The sequence below is a fragment of the Morus notabilis genome, unplaced genomic scaffold (genome assembly GCF_000414095.1).
Source record: "Morus notabilis unplaced genomic scaffold, ASM41409v2 Scaffold469, whole genome shotgun sequence".
NCBI lineage: Eukaryota > Viridiplantae > Streptophyta > Magnoliopsida > Rosales > Moraceae > Morus > Morus notabilis.
Window position 1 is genome coordinate 65,234 of NW_010362470.1, and position 17,280 is coordinate 82,513.

General features: G+C 34.8%; 1 long non-coding RNA gene across 1 annotated transcript; it reads right to left on the bottom strand.

Moving 5' to 3' along the window:
• Positions 1-15,300: 15,300 nt before the first annotated feature.
• LOC21388910 lies at positions 15,301-17,169 on the bottom strand. The gene is made up of 3 exons (XR_002902519.1): positions 17,022-17,169; positions 16,876-16,933; positions 15,301-15,401 (listed from the first exon to the last, which is right to left on the bottom strand). It is a non-coding gene; the product is annotated as an uncharacterized LOC21388910 (long non-coding RNA).
• Positions 17,170-17,280: the final 111 nt, after the last annotated feature.

The following is a 17,280-nucleotide window of genomic DNA, read 5'->3' on the forward strand; positions in this document are numbered from 1 at the left end:
AAAGCGAATTATCAACTTCTGCACAGTTCCGAATCACAAGGGTAAAACACTTGCGCAGGAGATTGCTAGTTGCCTAAGTGAATGGGGAATTTTGAAAATTTTCTCAATTACAGTTGATAATGCTTCCTCAAATGATGTTGACAGGGGCTAGTGTTAGGACAACTTTTAGGAGTCCTTGGAAAGCCATTCGGGATCTGCAGAATGTTTTTAAAACTCATGCTAACCTGATTGTGGGGAATGGGAGGAGAATTAGAATTTGGGAGGATGAGTGGAGGGGTGGGGGGCCTTTTTCAATCCGTTTTCCAAGCCTATATAGACTTTCTTCTCTTCACAATGCTTTGATTTTTTCTTTTTCCTCTCTGGACCCTGTAGGTAATCTTTCTTGGAATTTCCATTTCAGGAAAGATCATAGTGAGAGAGAATTGGTGAGTTGGCAGAATCTTTGACTTGTTTAGGGGGAGCTTAGATTAAGTGAATTTATTCCTGATAGTAGGGTTGGCAATCCGGATAGCGACATGACGACACGATTCGAAACCCGCACGAAGTTAGCGGTTTTGGATTTACTATAAATGAGTTTGGGTCATAATCGGGTTGACACGATTAACACGATTAATAAATAGGTTTGGTTAGGGTTGACCTCCTAGCACGAAGTGATACGAATTGACACGATTAACTATATGCGTTATCTGCAATCTAATGATATGTGATATAATATGAAAGTTTATATGACATATTAAATACAAGTAATATGAATTTTAATATTTGCAGGTAAAATTCATTTATTTTTCTTAAAGGAAAAGATAAATTGATCAATAAATATGTTAAACCTGTCTTGATTGTGTGAAATAAGTCATTATTATATTAATTATTGATTTAATATATTAATTTAAACGTGTTATATGGGTTGACACGATTAACACGATTAATAAATAAGTCGTGTTTGTGTTAACATTTTTGACACGGTTAATAAACAGGTCGTGTTTAGATTGATGTTTTCTGACACGATTAATAAACGGGTTGACACAGATACGACCCACTAACACGAATTGCCATCCTTACCTGATAGATGGTCGTGGGAGTTGGATAGTTCAGGGCTTTTCTCTTGTAAATCTCTATTCAAGTCCTTTATTGATGATAATGCTTACCCCGATTTTAGTTTGTGTCACTTTATTTGGAAAGCCTCAATCCCTACTAAAGTCTTGTGTTAAGGAAGCTCAATACTCAGGATTTGTTGCAGAGGAGGAAGCCTTACCTTTATCTCTCCCCTGGATGGTGGGATGAGTGGAGGGGTGGGGGGCCTTTTTCAATCCGTTTTCCAAGCCTATATAGACTTTCTTCTCTTCACAATGCTTTGATTTTTTCTTTTTCCTCTCTGGACCCTGTAGGTAATCTTTCTTGGAATTTCCATTTCAGGAAAGATCATAGTGAGAGAGAATTGGTGAGTTGGCAGAATCTTTGACTTGTTTAGGGGGAGCTTAGATTAAGTGAATTTATTCCTGATAGTAGGGTTGGCAATCCGGATAGCGACATGACGACACGATTCGAAACCCGCACGAAGTTAGCGGTTTTGGATTTACTATAAATGAGTTTGGGTCATAATCGGGTTGACACGATTAACACGATTAATAAATAGGTTTGGTTAGGGTTGACCTCCTAGCACGAAGTGATACGAATTGACACGATTAACTATATGCGTTATCTGCAATCTAATGATATGTGATATAATATGAAAGTTTATATGACATATTAAATACAAGTAATATGAATTTTAATATTTGCAGGTAAAATTCATTTATTTTTCTTAAAGGAAAAGATAAATTGATCAATAAATATGTTAAACCTGTCTTGATTGTGTGAAATAAGTCATTATTATATTAATTATTGATTTAATATATTAATTTAAACGTGTTATATGGGTTGACACGATTAACACGATTAATAAATAAGTCGTGTTTGTGTTAACATTTTTGACACGGTTAATAAACAGGTCGTGTTTAGATTGATGTTTTCTGACACGATTAATAAACGGGTTGACACAGATACGACCCACTAACACGAATTGCCATCCTTACCTGATAGATGGTCGTGGGAGTTGGATAGTTCAGGGCTTTTCTCTTGTAAATCTCTATTCAAGTCCTTTATTGATGATAATGCTTACCCCGATTTTAGTTTGTGTCACTTTATTTGGAAAGCCTCAATCCCTACTAAAGTCTTGTGTTAAGGAAGCTCAATACTCAGGATTTGTTGCAGAGGAGGAAGCCTTACCTTTATCTCTCCCCTGGATGGTGTGTTCTTTGTAAAAACGCTGAAGAGACAACAAATCATTTTTTCCTCCATTGCTCTTTCGCTCTGAATATTTGGTATCGTGTTCTGCGTGAGTTTGGGTTGGTGTGGGTTCCCCCAAATAGCATCATGGACCTTTTTGGTAGTGATTTGTTGTTGGAAAGGACTACTCCGAAGAGAAGGCTTTGGAATACAGTTGTTCTTATAGTCACTTGATCTTTGTGGCTCGAAAGAAACAATCGAATCTTTGACGGCACACAAGGAGTCAATAGTGATATTTGGGATAGGATTAAGTATTGGGTAGCTTTGTGGATTTTCCATTCTAAAGGTTTTACTAGTTTGTCTTTCTCAGATCTTCTTAAGGGGTGGGATAGTATATTCCATTAAGCCTTTTTGTGGATTCTGGTTCAGTAGATGTTTAGGCTTGTTTTCTGTGGTTTGCAGTCTGTGTTTTCTTGGCGGACCGCTTGGCCCCTTTTGTATTTCTTGTAAAAAAATGATGTTGCTATTGAGAAGTTGAGAAGAAAAAAAAAGGATTCATGGTTTTGGATGGTGAAATGCTACACATGAGGTGTGTTTGCCATATCATCAACTTGATTGTCACTATCGCTTGAAGGATTTGTCCCATTCTGTTGATGCCATTCGCAATGCTGTTAGGTATGTAAGACCCTCCTCAGCTCGACTTAAGAGGTTCATAGAGGTCATAGAGGAAGAAGGTGTCAAGTTAAAAGCCCTCTTGTGTTTGGATGTTACAACTAGATGGAATTTGAACTACTTAATGTTGGAGGCGAGTTTGAAATTTATTCCAGTGTTTGATATATTGCTTATGGATCAGCAGAATTTGAAGTATTTTAATGAGGTCAACAAAGGGAAGAAGGTGGAGGGTCCACCCAAAGAGGAGGATTGGAGTAATGCAAAGGTTTTTGTTATCTTCTTGAGAACTTTTTATGACTTGACAAATAAATATAGTGGATCCTATTATGTTACTTCCGATACATATTTTGTGAACAACGGTTGAATTCATTGGAGTATTGTGAGGATCCTCTTTTGGGAAAGATGGCTCTAAGCATGAATCGGCAATTTGAAAAATATTGGGGTGACGTTGAGAAAATGAATAATTTGATGTTTCTTGATCCAAGATACAAGATGAAATACCTTAATCATTGCTTCAAGTATTTGTATGGCGAAGAGGTTGTAAAGACATTGTCGGCATCAGTTGAAGAGAAGTTGCACATGTTGTTCAAGGAGTACAATGATGTTGCTCCTCCACCTCCCTGTCCTCCCGTGACTCAAAGCAACATACTCGGCTCCCTAAATCCTCAATTACCTCATTTTCCTTTACTTCCTCAACTTCAATACTTGGAAATCCAATGGTGATGAAGGATTGTGACTTGAGTTTGGAGACGACGGTGGAATTGCACAAAAGAATAATGTTGATAGGTATTTAGTAGATGCTCCTGAGAGGATATAACCGTTGTGAACTTTGATATCTTGAAATGGTCGAAGGTTAATTCTTCTAAGTTCAAGGTCTTATCCCAAGTTGCTAAAGATGTTCTCTCAGTTCCAATATCTACCGTCACTTCGGAGTCTGCTTTTTCTACCGGATGCCACATCCTTGATCTCGAAGCTTTAATATGTTTGAAAAATAGGATGAATGCTAGGGACGAGGAATATGAGCCTGTAGTACTTCGACAGTACATGGATGATGTTGCAAGTTATGAAGATTGCTATGAAGTTGTGCCCGGTAATAGTTTAAAACTTAAAATTATTATCCTTTTTTTCATATGTTTTTAAATTTGTTTGCAATCTAACTTTTTTTCAACTTTGTAGATGATGGTTCTATTGTTCCTCCGAATTGCTCTAGTACAAATCAACCTCTCAAGCCTACTCCGGATGTGCCACCTAAGGAATTCGTTAAGTTACTACGAAAATAAATCAAGTATATAAGATTATACATTCATGTTATTTATTTGATTTTATCATATGCTAACTTGGTGTTGTCTTTCAAACTTCTTGTGTTTGTAGTGTTCCTATGGAAGAGGACAAGTGATGGCTTTTGGGTCTCCTCTGTGGATTGCAATGTGGCAGGACTTTTTTTTGAGACTTGACTATATTAATTTTGTGTTCGCTATTTGAATGTTTGGAACTTGGAAGTTTGGAACTTACAAGTTTGAACTTTTAGTTTGCTAGTTTGGAAATTGGACCTTTAGAATTTGGATATTTATATTTTATGGAATGTGTAGTTTTTAATGTCTCAAAGTCAGGTTTGCTTTTACCTTTTGATATTTTGGAAGCATGGTGATATTTTTGTGTAGTTTTCCGTGTCAAAATCAGGTTTGCTTTTGTTATTTAAGTCTCAAAATCAGGTTCTTTGAAAGTTGTCTATAGGGAAAAACTGTCGTTTAACCGTCAAAACCGAACGGAATTGACCAAATATGGCGGTCCGGTTGATGCTTGATCTTATACCCCCTGTTGGACGTTTTTTATTCTAGTTATCCTCAAAATTGAACTTTCAGTTCGGTTGCTAACTAGGCAAAACTGATGAAAACTGACCGTTGAACAACCCTAATTCAAGCAGCATGGGATAAGAAGCAAAATATAAACTGGTATTTCGTATTTGTGGTGCCCAAAAAAAAGTTGTTGTTTAAAATCTAAGGTACTAGTTGCTATTTTTTTTTTTTTTTTAATAAGCATACTGCAATGAAACATTGATAAATGAATGTTTAATAAATTAACAATTTTAATTAAATAATAAAATTTTTTGGTCTCAATTTGGGACAATATACTAAATTAATAATCTCGAAATGCATAACATAATAATTCTTTTTCAGAATCTTTTAGGACCCAATGAAAATATAAATTAATAATTAATCAAATACAAAAAGAACAACATATAAAATCATCATATTAAAGAGTTTTTTTTTTCTTCAAAGTACTAAATTTAAAAAATACATACATCAATTTTATGTTTATGTATCTACTTATTAATATTTTATGTACAATATACTTACATTAATTTTAATGTAAAGTATACTTACATTAAGTTTTGGGCTTCTATGTAGATGTCTGACATTTATTATATAAATGAAAACTTTTGAAATTCTATATGTAAACATATTAATTTTGACTATGTCCACTATGTTTTTTATTTTTTTTATTTTGTAACTTATACATAAATCTTCGTCAAAAAAATAATACCTGCACCAAGATGACACATGTTATTAAAATCAAAGCATTCATAAATTATAAGTATTCATTTACCGATAAACTAATAAATTATTCATTTATTAATAAATAAATAACCTCTTTAAAATAATATTTTTTCTTGGTCCCAACAATATTATTTTATAGAGTTTTTACTGTAGTTACTAATTAATGCCTTAAAGCCCGTCTAGAAAAAATTAATGCCTTAACTCTTACTTTTTTATACTAACGTTCTTTTGTTTTTTGTGTTTTAATGATTTTTTTTCCAGATTAGCGACTTCATATATTATATCACTATATTAAACCAATTATTGACATCTAATTTATTTTTCATTTGAATTTTGTAAGGCATTTGTTATTATCTTTATTGTTTAGAATTTAACTTTGTATATGACACAATGTTTACCTAATTGAACATCTAATATTACTAGTTGGAACATCTAATATTACTAGTTGAAACTGCGTGAAGCGTATATTCAACTTGTTATATTCTTTTGGATATAAAGATGTAAAATTTCTTTAAATTTTCTTTTAATCGACTTACCATTTGTTTAGAAGTTTAGTTTAGTAAAAAATAAAAAACAAAAACTTAAGTAGGGCATAATTAAAAGGAAAATAAAGTTTGTAGTGAAACAAATTACAAAGTAAATTATTTATGGGTTATATATGAAAAAATAGTATTTAAGAGGATTATAAGTAAAAAAATACACAGATGGAGACATATTTAATAAGATATGATATGATCAATAAAGCAATTAGAAAAAATATTTTGTAAGGACCACATTTGGAAAAGGAATATTGAGTAGGCTTATATGTGAGAGAAGCTATTTAAAAAGAGATAAATTAAGGTATTTTATTTATGAGATCAGTTGTAGTTGAGAGTGCCATCTAGAAAAAAAACAGAGAGAGAAATGTCAGCGTCACTCTTTCAATCACTCTTTTTGTCACTTTCGCATTCACTGTTTGACACGTGTACTTCACTAGCATAATACAATATTATTTAAACAGAAAAAAAGATAGTGGAGTCCATGTATCAAACAGTAAATGTAGAAAGTGACAAAGAGAGTGGCACTAGCATTTTTAAAAAAAACACATATAAATATAGAAATAAGAAAAAGTGTTTCGAAAAACACCAAAGAAAAGATTAAACTGGATAAAAACTTTTAACAAAAAAGCAAAATAGAGATATATTGAAAATAAATTATTTTAATAAGTGTAAGGTGATAAAAAGCGTATTGGACATTGCAAACAAAATTAAACTATATAGGAACTTCAGAAAAAAAAAACAAATAGAAAAAGGAAAGAGAAAAAAAGAAATATTTAAAAAGAAAAAGAAAATAAAATAAAAAGGTGATGTTTATGTGTCAAAAAGAAGGAGGACCATTCATATGATGGCACATGTCAAAAGAAGGGGATTTTTTTTTACTCTTTTATGTATACTATATGAGTACGCACGTGTAACATTGTAAGTTTAATCTCACAGCAAAACATGCAAGCTCTTTAGAAACTAAGTCCACTAGTTGAAGTAAGAGAAAAAAAATTCAAAAAGTCACAAGAAAAGAAAATTTTAAGTAGGAAAATATTTGAAAGGAATCATTATAAGTGAGAAAAAGAAAGTATTTTAAAAAAGGGTATTGTAAAAAAAAAAAAAACTGTGAAAGAATATTGGGAGAAACCAAAAAAAAAAAAAAAAGATCATGGGCAAAAGAAAATAAAAAAAAATAAAGTTTGAAAAAGAAAAGAAGAAGAAAAGAAAGGAAGAAACTAAAAGTGAAAAGAAAAGAAACAGTAAAAAATAAAAACAAAACATGAAGAAGAAAGGAAATATTGACGTGTGGTTAAAAGAAAAACAATCTTTGACTCTTTTATGTATGTTTAGATTAGATTAGATTTAGATTTAAATTAGATTAAAGATAAAGATTAAGGTTTTTTTGTTTACTTAATTTGAAACAAAATTATAAAGTTCTAAAATTAATAATTCAAATATTTTTATTAATCATACTACAAATATAAAACATTAATAATGCAAAGTCGAATTAGGTCATGAGAGGGCCACGTATAAAAAAAGAATCGCTAGAGAACTGTGGAAGCTTTTTGTAATTGACACTAAGGGCTTGTTTGATAAGTATATTTGAATCAAGATTTATGTTTTGCTACAGTGTTTTTTTATCTCACGAAAAATTTGAATTTAAAAATTTCTTCTCTCACAATGTTTCTGCCAATAAATCAGAATCATTGACTTCAATATATGCTCCCTACAGGCCTTAAGGTTCTATTAATTTGATTAATGATAATCTTGTTATAAGAAAAAAATACTTAGTTTGTCATAGTTTTGTGCAAGCATATTATTTATATTGTTCTAAATGTTAGGAAAAATATGGATAATACAAAGACGAACAACAACTTATAGAAGAACAAAGTAATGAAATTGTACAACACTAATTCAACCTTTCTACCAAACTCGGAAATGAAATTGCAAGGATGTCGAGGTACGTGAATCACACTTTCCTTAAAACAGATTCGTCCCCTCCGGCGAGTGCTTAAGGTAACGTAGGACATCTGTCTCCCAGGATACAACGACAATAGCGGTAGCTCGAAGCACTATCGGAACCGTCCGGTGAACTAGAACTCGGGCCTTTCCTCTATCACCAAAACGGAGCTAGAAAGTACTGAAAGAAAAGTGAAAGAAAAACCGAGAGAATGGAAAAGAGAGCTCTGTGAAGGTGTGCTTTCAAATGGCTAGAGAGGCTCCTTTATATACCCTGCTGCAGGGGATGTTACAAGGCTAAAATAATGGTGAATAAATCCAATTTATTCACGGCTTAATGGTGATTCAATTCAGGGGTTACAACCTCTGAAACTTGCAGATGAATCTGCTCCAATATATGATCAAATTCGGAGGTTAAAAGTCCATAAATCAAGCAATAATAATGGTTATTGCTGCAATTTCCGCACCCTACACTAATGCAGGATTAATCATCCAGTAATGCAGCAGTTTCAGATTCCAGTTGGAAAAAATAAGAGGAAAAATTGCAAAACAAAGCTCACACGGAGCGGGTTTTCCGGTCTGACATTCGTTTCCACAGGTCGCAGGCGCACACATTGGGCCCCAACCCGTCGGGACCGTGATTTGCACCCCCTATGCGTGAGAGAGCCTTTCTAGTATACATGCTTACTTAAGCTTCAAAGTGCAATCACTTATAAACACCACCAAGGCTTCATTCCTAGCCAATGTGGGATTTTTGCAATTTCCAACTACATTAACCACTCCAATTGACATACTTAGAACATCAATTTCTCATTCACCCAATATCCATTTTGAGTGTATGAATAATCGATTTCGATCTCTTCGCGACGGAGAACGCAAATCCATCGAGATCTGTCCCAAAAACCTATTATGCCCCATTCGAATATGGGCCTCAAAATGGGCCTTCAAAATGGTTTAACAAGCCATTTTTTCTAACAATCCCCCACATGAATGAAAATTGACTGACGACAAGAAAAACACAGACTCGACATAGTGATAGAGTTCTACAGTTGATGTCTGGAAAGGATAAGTAGGCGTTAATCCTTAAACCTTCCCTCGTGAGAATACATTAAATTTACTGGCTGACCAGTAGACGTGATGTCCTTGAACTGTTATGCCTTCGTGTAAACGATAATATACCTCACACATACATCTTCCTGACAAGTTCTGTTTCATGGTTATGTTCATTTTGGCCATGAACATCTATGTGGTTCTGTAAGAGTTTCTAAAGAATTGAGCCCTCACAATTCTCCTTTGAAGCGGCCCCACTTTTCTCTCACATAGGTGATTTCTTAATGAAGAGTAACCCGTATTACTCCGCTCAGATTCCTGACGTATCCGACGCATAAGAATCATTAAAAACTAATGTTTAACCTCTTCTCGTACGGGTTTCACTGTTATTATCATAGGAATTGGCTGGGTTTACCCCACAGTGAACTCAGCTGGTCTAAATTTTAGTTGTTCCATTGAACCTAGATATTGGGATCTCCAGTCAGCTAGGTTGGGTTTCCACTGCTTCGACCTATTTATTGCATGGGCTTCGGTCGCATTCCTCTTGATGTTTTTTCTACTTGATCTCTATTCAGTCCTTTGGTCAGTGGATCCGCAATATTATCTTTCGACCTTATATAGTCAACGACTATGACTCCCATTGAGATCAGTTATCTAATGGTATTATGTCGACGACGTATATGTCTAGACTTACCATTATACATCGTATTATGTGCTCTACCAATAGCTGATTGGCTATCATTGTGTATGCAAATTGCAGGTACTGGTTTTGGCCAATCCGGAATATCCTCCAAGAAATGTCTAAGCCATTTAGCTTCTTCACCACTTTTATCCAAAATGACAAACTTAGCTTCCATCGTGGATCTAGTTATTACCGTTTGCTTAGAGGATTTCCATGAAATAGCTGTACGACCCAAGGTGAATACATATCCACTGGTAGCCTTAGAATCCTGCGTATCGGATATCCAACTTGCATCAGAGTATCCTTCTAAAACAGCAGGTTCTCTTGTGTAATGTAGTCCATAGTCATGAGTATATCTTTTGTACCTTAGTACTCTCACAATTGCTTTCCAGTGGTCATCTCTTGGGTTACTCGTGAATCTGCTCAATCTACTTACAGTGAAGGCATTATCTGGTCTCGTACAGCTCATTAAATACATCAGACTGCTAATCACTCTAGCATACTCCACCTGGGATATGCTTTCTCCTTTGTTTTTAGACAGATGTTGACTTATATCAGTAGGAGTTCTGGCTATACCAGAATCATCTTTATTAAACTTGTCAAGTATGTTATCCATGTAATGTGACTGAGTCAATATGAGACCATCAGGCACCCTTTTGATCTTGATCCCCAAAATCACATCAGTCGATCCCATATCTTTTATATAAAACCTTGAGTTTAACATGTGGTTGGTAGATTTAACCATCCGATCACTATTACCTACAATTATTATGTCGTCTACATATAGACAAAGAATGACATAACCGTCTTCTGTATTCTTGACATAAACACATTTGTCACACTTGTTGATTTTGAATCCATTTGACATCATGACATCGTCAAACTTCTTTTGCCATTGTTTTGGAGCTTGTTTCAGTCCGTACAAAGACTTCACCAATTTGCAGACATTCTTCTCTTGTGCTGGAGCTACATAACCCTCAGGTTGTTCCGTGTAGATTTCTTCTTCCAGATCTCCATTTAGAAAGGTTGTCTTCACACCTATTTGATGAACTTTAAGATTCCGCAGTGGTGCAATTGCTGGTATCATCCTTATAAATGTTATTCTCGTCACAGGAGAATACGTGTCAAAGTAATCAAGGCCTTCTCGTTGTCTATAACCTTTTATTACCAGTTTGGCCTTATACTTGTTAATTGTTCCATTTGTCTTCATTTTCCGTTTGAAAATCTATTTAGAACCCAGTAGTTTATTTCTTGGCGGAAGGTCTACTAATTCCCAAGTATGATTTTATAAGATGGAATCTATCTAACTCTTTATGGCTTCTTTCCATAAAGGACCCTCAGTTGAGCTCACAGCTTCTTTACACGTTTCAGTTTCAGCCTCTAGCATATAGGTTAAAACATCCGGTCCAAAAGACTTTTCTATCCTTGCCCTCTTACTTTGTCTAGGCTCCTCCTCTACTTCCACATTTCCATCGTTTTCAGAATTTTGACTACAATCTTCTATGATAGTCTGAAAACATCATTTTGAAGAACTTGGCTCATCTTCCTTAGTCTTACATGGAAATACATGTTCATAGAACAATGCATTCCTAGACTCTATTATCGCGTTCTTGTGTATGTCAAGGTTTTTAGATTCATGCACAAGGAACAGATACGCGAAACTATTATGAGCATACCCAATGAAGATCTAATCAACCATTTTCAGACCTATCTTCATCTTCTTTGGGGTTGGAGCCATTACCTTGGCCAAACACCCCCACACTTTCAAGTATTTGTAGGAAGGTTTCCTTCCTTTTCATAATTCATTGGGGGTTTTATCGACTTTCTGACGCGGAACCTTATCTAAAAGGTAATTAGCCGATAAAGTGGCTACGCCCCACATGTTCTGTTGCAACCCAGAACTTATTAACATTGCATTCATCATATCCTTTAAGGTACGATTTTTCCGTTCATCAATGCCATTCGATTGGGGAGAATACGGAAGTGTGACTTCATAAATAATTCCATGTTGTGCACAAAGCACACTAAATGGTTCGACATATTCACCACCTCGGTCTTCTTACCATCTCAATCTTTTTATTAAGTTGGTTTTCAACTTCTTGCTTGTAGAGAGTAAATTTTCTACAGCTTCATCTTTGCTTTTTAGCAAATATACATAGCAATACTTTGTGCTATCATCAATGAAAGTGATAAAATACTTATTACCACATCTTGTTTAAACAAACTTTAAGTCACAAACATCACTATGTATTAGATCAAGTGGCTTAGTATTCTTTTCTATCGTTTAGAATGATGACCTTGTTAGTTTTACCTCTACACAAGTTTCACGTTTACGTTTCGAATCAATATGAAATGCAGGTATGTTATCCAAGTTAATTAATCTACACAAAGTATCATAATTAACATGATCTAGTCTACCATGCGATAAGTTAGAAGCCTCAAGCATATAAACGGAAGACTTTTTTTTTTCATTTATTTTCTTGGGTTTTACAGCTATGGCATTCATTTTCCACATGCCACTCTTTACATAACCCTTCCCCACATACATTCCCATCTTAGACAAAACTATCTTATCAGCTTCAAATACCATCTTGAAGCCGTGCATGCTCAGCATTGTCCCGGATATGAGATTCTTCCGGATGTCAGGCACATTAAGAACATTGTGGAGCTTCACTTCCTTGCCCGAGGTCATCTTCAAGAACACCGTTCCTTGGCCCTTGATCACAGAAGTTGCAGAATTGCTCATGAAAAGCTTCTCTCCAGTTTCCAACGGAACTAGATCAGCAAACTCAGCCCGGTCACAACAAATGTGTCTTGTAGCCCCATTATCGAGCCACCACTCGTTTGGATTGGAGTCAACCAAGTTCACTTCAGAGTCCACAACAGACAAGCTGATGTCAGACAATTCTTTGGAAATGGTGTCCACAACATTAGCCTCTTTATCCTTGTTTCATTTTGGCAGCCTGCAGTCCACCAATTTGCGCCCAACCTTGTTGCAATTAAAGCACTTCCCTTGAAATTTCTTCTTAATAATTCCTCCCTTTGGTCCCACCTTGGATCCAGGCTTTCCTTTCTTTTTGGAGCTATCATGCTCCACCATATTAGCCTTAGCAGAGCTTGCAGTTGCATTAGAGAATTTCTTCAAAATCTGCCTATTCTCTTCTTCAATGCGAAGCCTAACAACTAATTGCTCAACGGTCATCTCTTTCCTCTTGTGCATCAGATAGCTCTTGAACTCCATCCAAGAGGGGGGTAGCTTATCAACCAGCGCAACTACCTGAAAGGATTCACTAATAGCCATTCCCTCAGCATGTATCTCGCGAATTATCAATTGAAGCTTTTGAACTTGACTAATAACAGTCTTCTAGTCCACCATCTTGTAATTCAGGAATTGGCCTACTAAGAACTTCTTAGCACCTGCGTCCTCGGACTTGCATTTCTGGTCCAAAGATTCCCATAAATCCTTAGCTATTTTCTTTGAGCTATACACATTGTAAAGCCCATCAGCCAAGCCGTTAAGCACATAGTTTCGACACAAAAAGTCAGAATGGTTCCATGCATCAACCACGTGGAATGCTTGAGCATCCACTTCATCCTTTCTAACAGTAGGAGGATCCTCTTTCAAGACAACATTTTTTGTTGCCAAGTCTTAAAATGCAGCCCACTGAATTTATCAGGTTTTCATTGTGGTTCACTGGAACCGAGACCGGCGAAGGCTGCGTCGAGGTCAAAGCAGGGGTTCGAACCGAGACAGACGTTTGTCCCACAGGTGACAGCTCAGGCGTCATAGTGTTGCTTCCAGTAGGAACCACCACGTTCATGTTATTAGCCATTTCTTCAAAAAGAACATTTCCAAGTTAGTAAGGAAAGTGACAAAAGTTTCCAACAATAAAACCGTTTTTTTCCTTTTCCTCCTATGTTTTAAGATTGTTAGGAAAAATATGGATAATACAAAGAAGAACAACAACTTATAGAAGAACAAAGTAACGAAATTGTACAACACTAATTCAACCTTTCTACCAAACTCAGAAATGAAATTGCAAGGATGTCGAGACACGTGAATCACACTTTTCTTAAAACAGATTCGTCCCCTCCGGCGAGTGCTTGAGGTAACGTAGGACGTCTGTCTCCCAGGATACAATGACAATGGTGGTAGCTCGAAGTACTATCGGAACCATCCGGTGAACTAGAACTCGGGCCTTCCTTCTATCACCAAAACAGAACTAGAAAGTATTGAAAGAAAAGTGAAAGAAAAACCGAGAGAATGGAAAAGAGAGCTCTGTGAAGGTGTGCTTTCAAATGGCTAGAGAGGCTCCTTTATATAGCCTGCTGCAGAGGATGTTACAAGGCTAAAATAATGGTGAATAAATCCAATTAAAAGAAAAATTGCAAAACAAAGCTCGCATGGAGCGGGTTTTCCGGTCCAACATTCATGTCGTCAGGTTGCGGGCACACACATTGGGCTCCAACCCGCCGGGACCGTGATTGGCATCCCCCCTGTGTGTGAGAAAGCCTCTCCGGTATACATGCTTACTTAGGTTTCAAAGTGCAATCACTTATAAACACCACCAAGGCTTCATTCCTAGCCAATGTGGGAGTTTTGTAATTTCCAACTACATTAACCACTCCAAGTGACATACTTAGAACATCAATTTCTCATTCACCCAATATCCATTTTGAGTGTCTGAATAATTGATTTCGATCTTCTCGCGACGGAGAACGCAAATCCATCGAGACCCGTCCCAAAAACCTATTGGTCCTCAATCGAATATGGGCCTCAAAATGGGCCTTTAAAATGGCTTAACAAGCCATTTTTTCTAACACTAAATACTTAATAGTGAACACACTTAAATTTACAACAACAATCCCTTTTACAATTCTAATTAATTCCTAAATTATGATCAAAATTCAGTGAGAATTAAAATAAATTCTGTATTAGAGGAGTGTTTTAGACTATTTTACAAACACTAGTTTCTTTTCTCGCCACTTGTCAATCTAGTTTTATGAGACAAACTAATATAATAACAAATCATCTTTCAGTACCATATTTACATAACTACCACCATTAAGCTAGACTCATTCTTCTGCTATTTTGTTTGGTACCTTTTTTAACCTTTTTTTTATTTTCATTTTTTGAAGTTTTTTATTTTACTAATAAATATCTATTATTTTAAGTTTTACATATTACTGTTTCAAATAAAAATATTTCGTTTTTGCAAATTATAGAAAGGGTTGTGGGAATTGGGATGCCTGTAATGATCCGGCTTCCTGCTAAAACGTGACTTGATACGAAAAACTATTTTTAACCTCTTAAAGCATCTTAAAAGTAGAATACTTACCTGTTAAAATTTCGGGTAATTTGTTTTTTTTTTTAAACTTATTTTGAAACATAATTTTAGTTTTGCAAATTCTTTTCATTTATAAAGACTTTGAAATTATTCTAAACACTTTCAAAATGGTCATCGGTAATAAACTATCTGACCGGGAAATTGTCTTTAACTTTCATGGAATCAACTCAATTGAATTCGAATTTCAAATTTAATCTAATTTCAATTTACAACTTCCTTTACATATCACAACTTTAAACCTTTTAAATCTTTGCGGTATTTGTCTGCATGGTAGTATCTATTGCCCGATCCCTCCATCGTACTCGTCCTTCTTTGCAAATTCCAACAATGATTGTAGGTATTTTACCTACAGCATGAACAAACTTTATGAGCCGAAACTCAGCGAGTACAAATATTCCTCACAAAAACATTTTTCACATTAAACAATCGACTCTTAAAAATGCTTGTCTAATTATGCTTTATTATCTATTATCCATTTATTACTTGTTAGGACCTTGTGCTCGTACCCATGTGCGCAAGACCAAGGAGAGTGGGGGAGCGACCCAAACCTTTGGTCCAACTACCTAGGGTCAAAATTAAATACTTGTTACCTCACAACCCATGAGCTCGTGGAAATTCTTCGCTACTCATGATCGGAGGGTGGTACAACACTTAACTGTCTTTCCATTACCTTGTCCTTATACTTAAGTGAACATGCAATTGTGATCATGTCACATAGTTATATATCATATAACTTATCTTATGATGCAACAACTGAAGAATATTTAATTCAAAGCACACATAAGATGTTTCTCATCTATCATTATATTCATCATCATTTATGCCACATAAGTATATTATTATAATACTGTAAAGGGCATACATAACATCATGCTTGGAAGTCAAATTACAAAGAATTGATGCATATACAACAAACAACATTTTAAACATTTATTTTGAAATACATTCATGTTGTAGGTGAGGTTTGTATTCATGTTGGTGTTATCGCTTAGCGTATACCCAGAGCACACACCTTCATATGATTGTACGTTCTATATTCATTACTGATAACTGATTGTTAGTTAATTTTCGATCCCTTTAATCCATTATGCTTAGGTCTCAGAACTTAGTCTTTCGAACCTTTGTTTGGATTTATATCTTTAAGCGTATTTCTCTAAACTTCCCTTTTCATTTGAATTAACCGATAAATCATATTTGATTCAATAGTTAATCCTTATTAATATTTCATCATTCAATTTCTACAGACTTATTCGGTTTAAGTCTTAGAGACTTAGTTCTTTTGATATTAACTAGGATTATTTCTTATGAATTATTCTCCTTTAAATTCTTATCAAAGTTTCCCTTTAGTTATCGTCCGTCCTATTGCTCCTGAGTTAATTAATTTACTTACATAATTAATTAACTTTATTAGTTAATTAACTGTCTTAATTTTCTAATTAACCTTTGCAATTAATAAACGATTATTTCGTAATCTATAATTAGCTTCCTTAATTAACTTTGTTAATTAATTAACTCCTGATTACTTAATCTTTAGATTTGATTCATTCGATATTTCATTCTTTCATAAATTAATTAACTTATTAATTAATTTCCTAATTAAACTCTACTAATTAATTTTATAATTAAACTTTATTAATTCCTTTGTATTTCATGTTTTAAATCTTCAAACATCACAAGAATGAATAGATCTCAAACTTTAACTCAGCCAAGTGAAAATCATGACATAAAATCACAAACGAGTGACAAATCTCCAAAAATAACCTCACTTTTCTACACAACAAAGTAACTACTCAAAGTTTAGGTTTCTTTGAAGGTTTTACCTTGGATTTGAGACTTGGCTTGCTTTGGAGACTCTTAGATCTCCTCTTGATGGACACTCTAGGAGGAGAAAAACACAATTTTTTAAAACTTTGAAAGAGGAACTCAAAAGTGAACAAAACCAAGTTTATAGTACAAGTTTTCTTACCCAATCTTCTTCCAAACCCTAGATCTCCAACTAAGAGCCATAAAACAAGATTGAGGAGTTAGATTGAAGAAAAATTTTGAGGGTGAGAGGGAGAGGTTGGTTCGGCCAAGAGGAGGAGAGGGAGAGGGGTTTTGTCTTGAAATTTTGGCTTAGGAGAAGAAGGGAAAGAAAGTGAAATTTGCTCTAACTTTGATCTATTTATAGAGCAATACAAGAGGGGCATTTTTGAAAGAAATATTTTCTAATAAGTCCTCTTGGG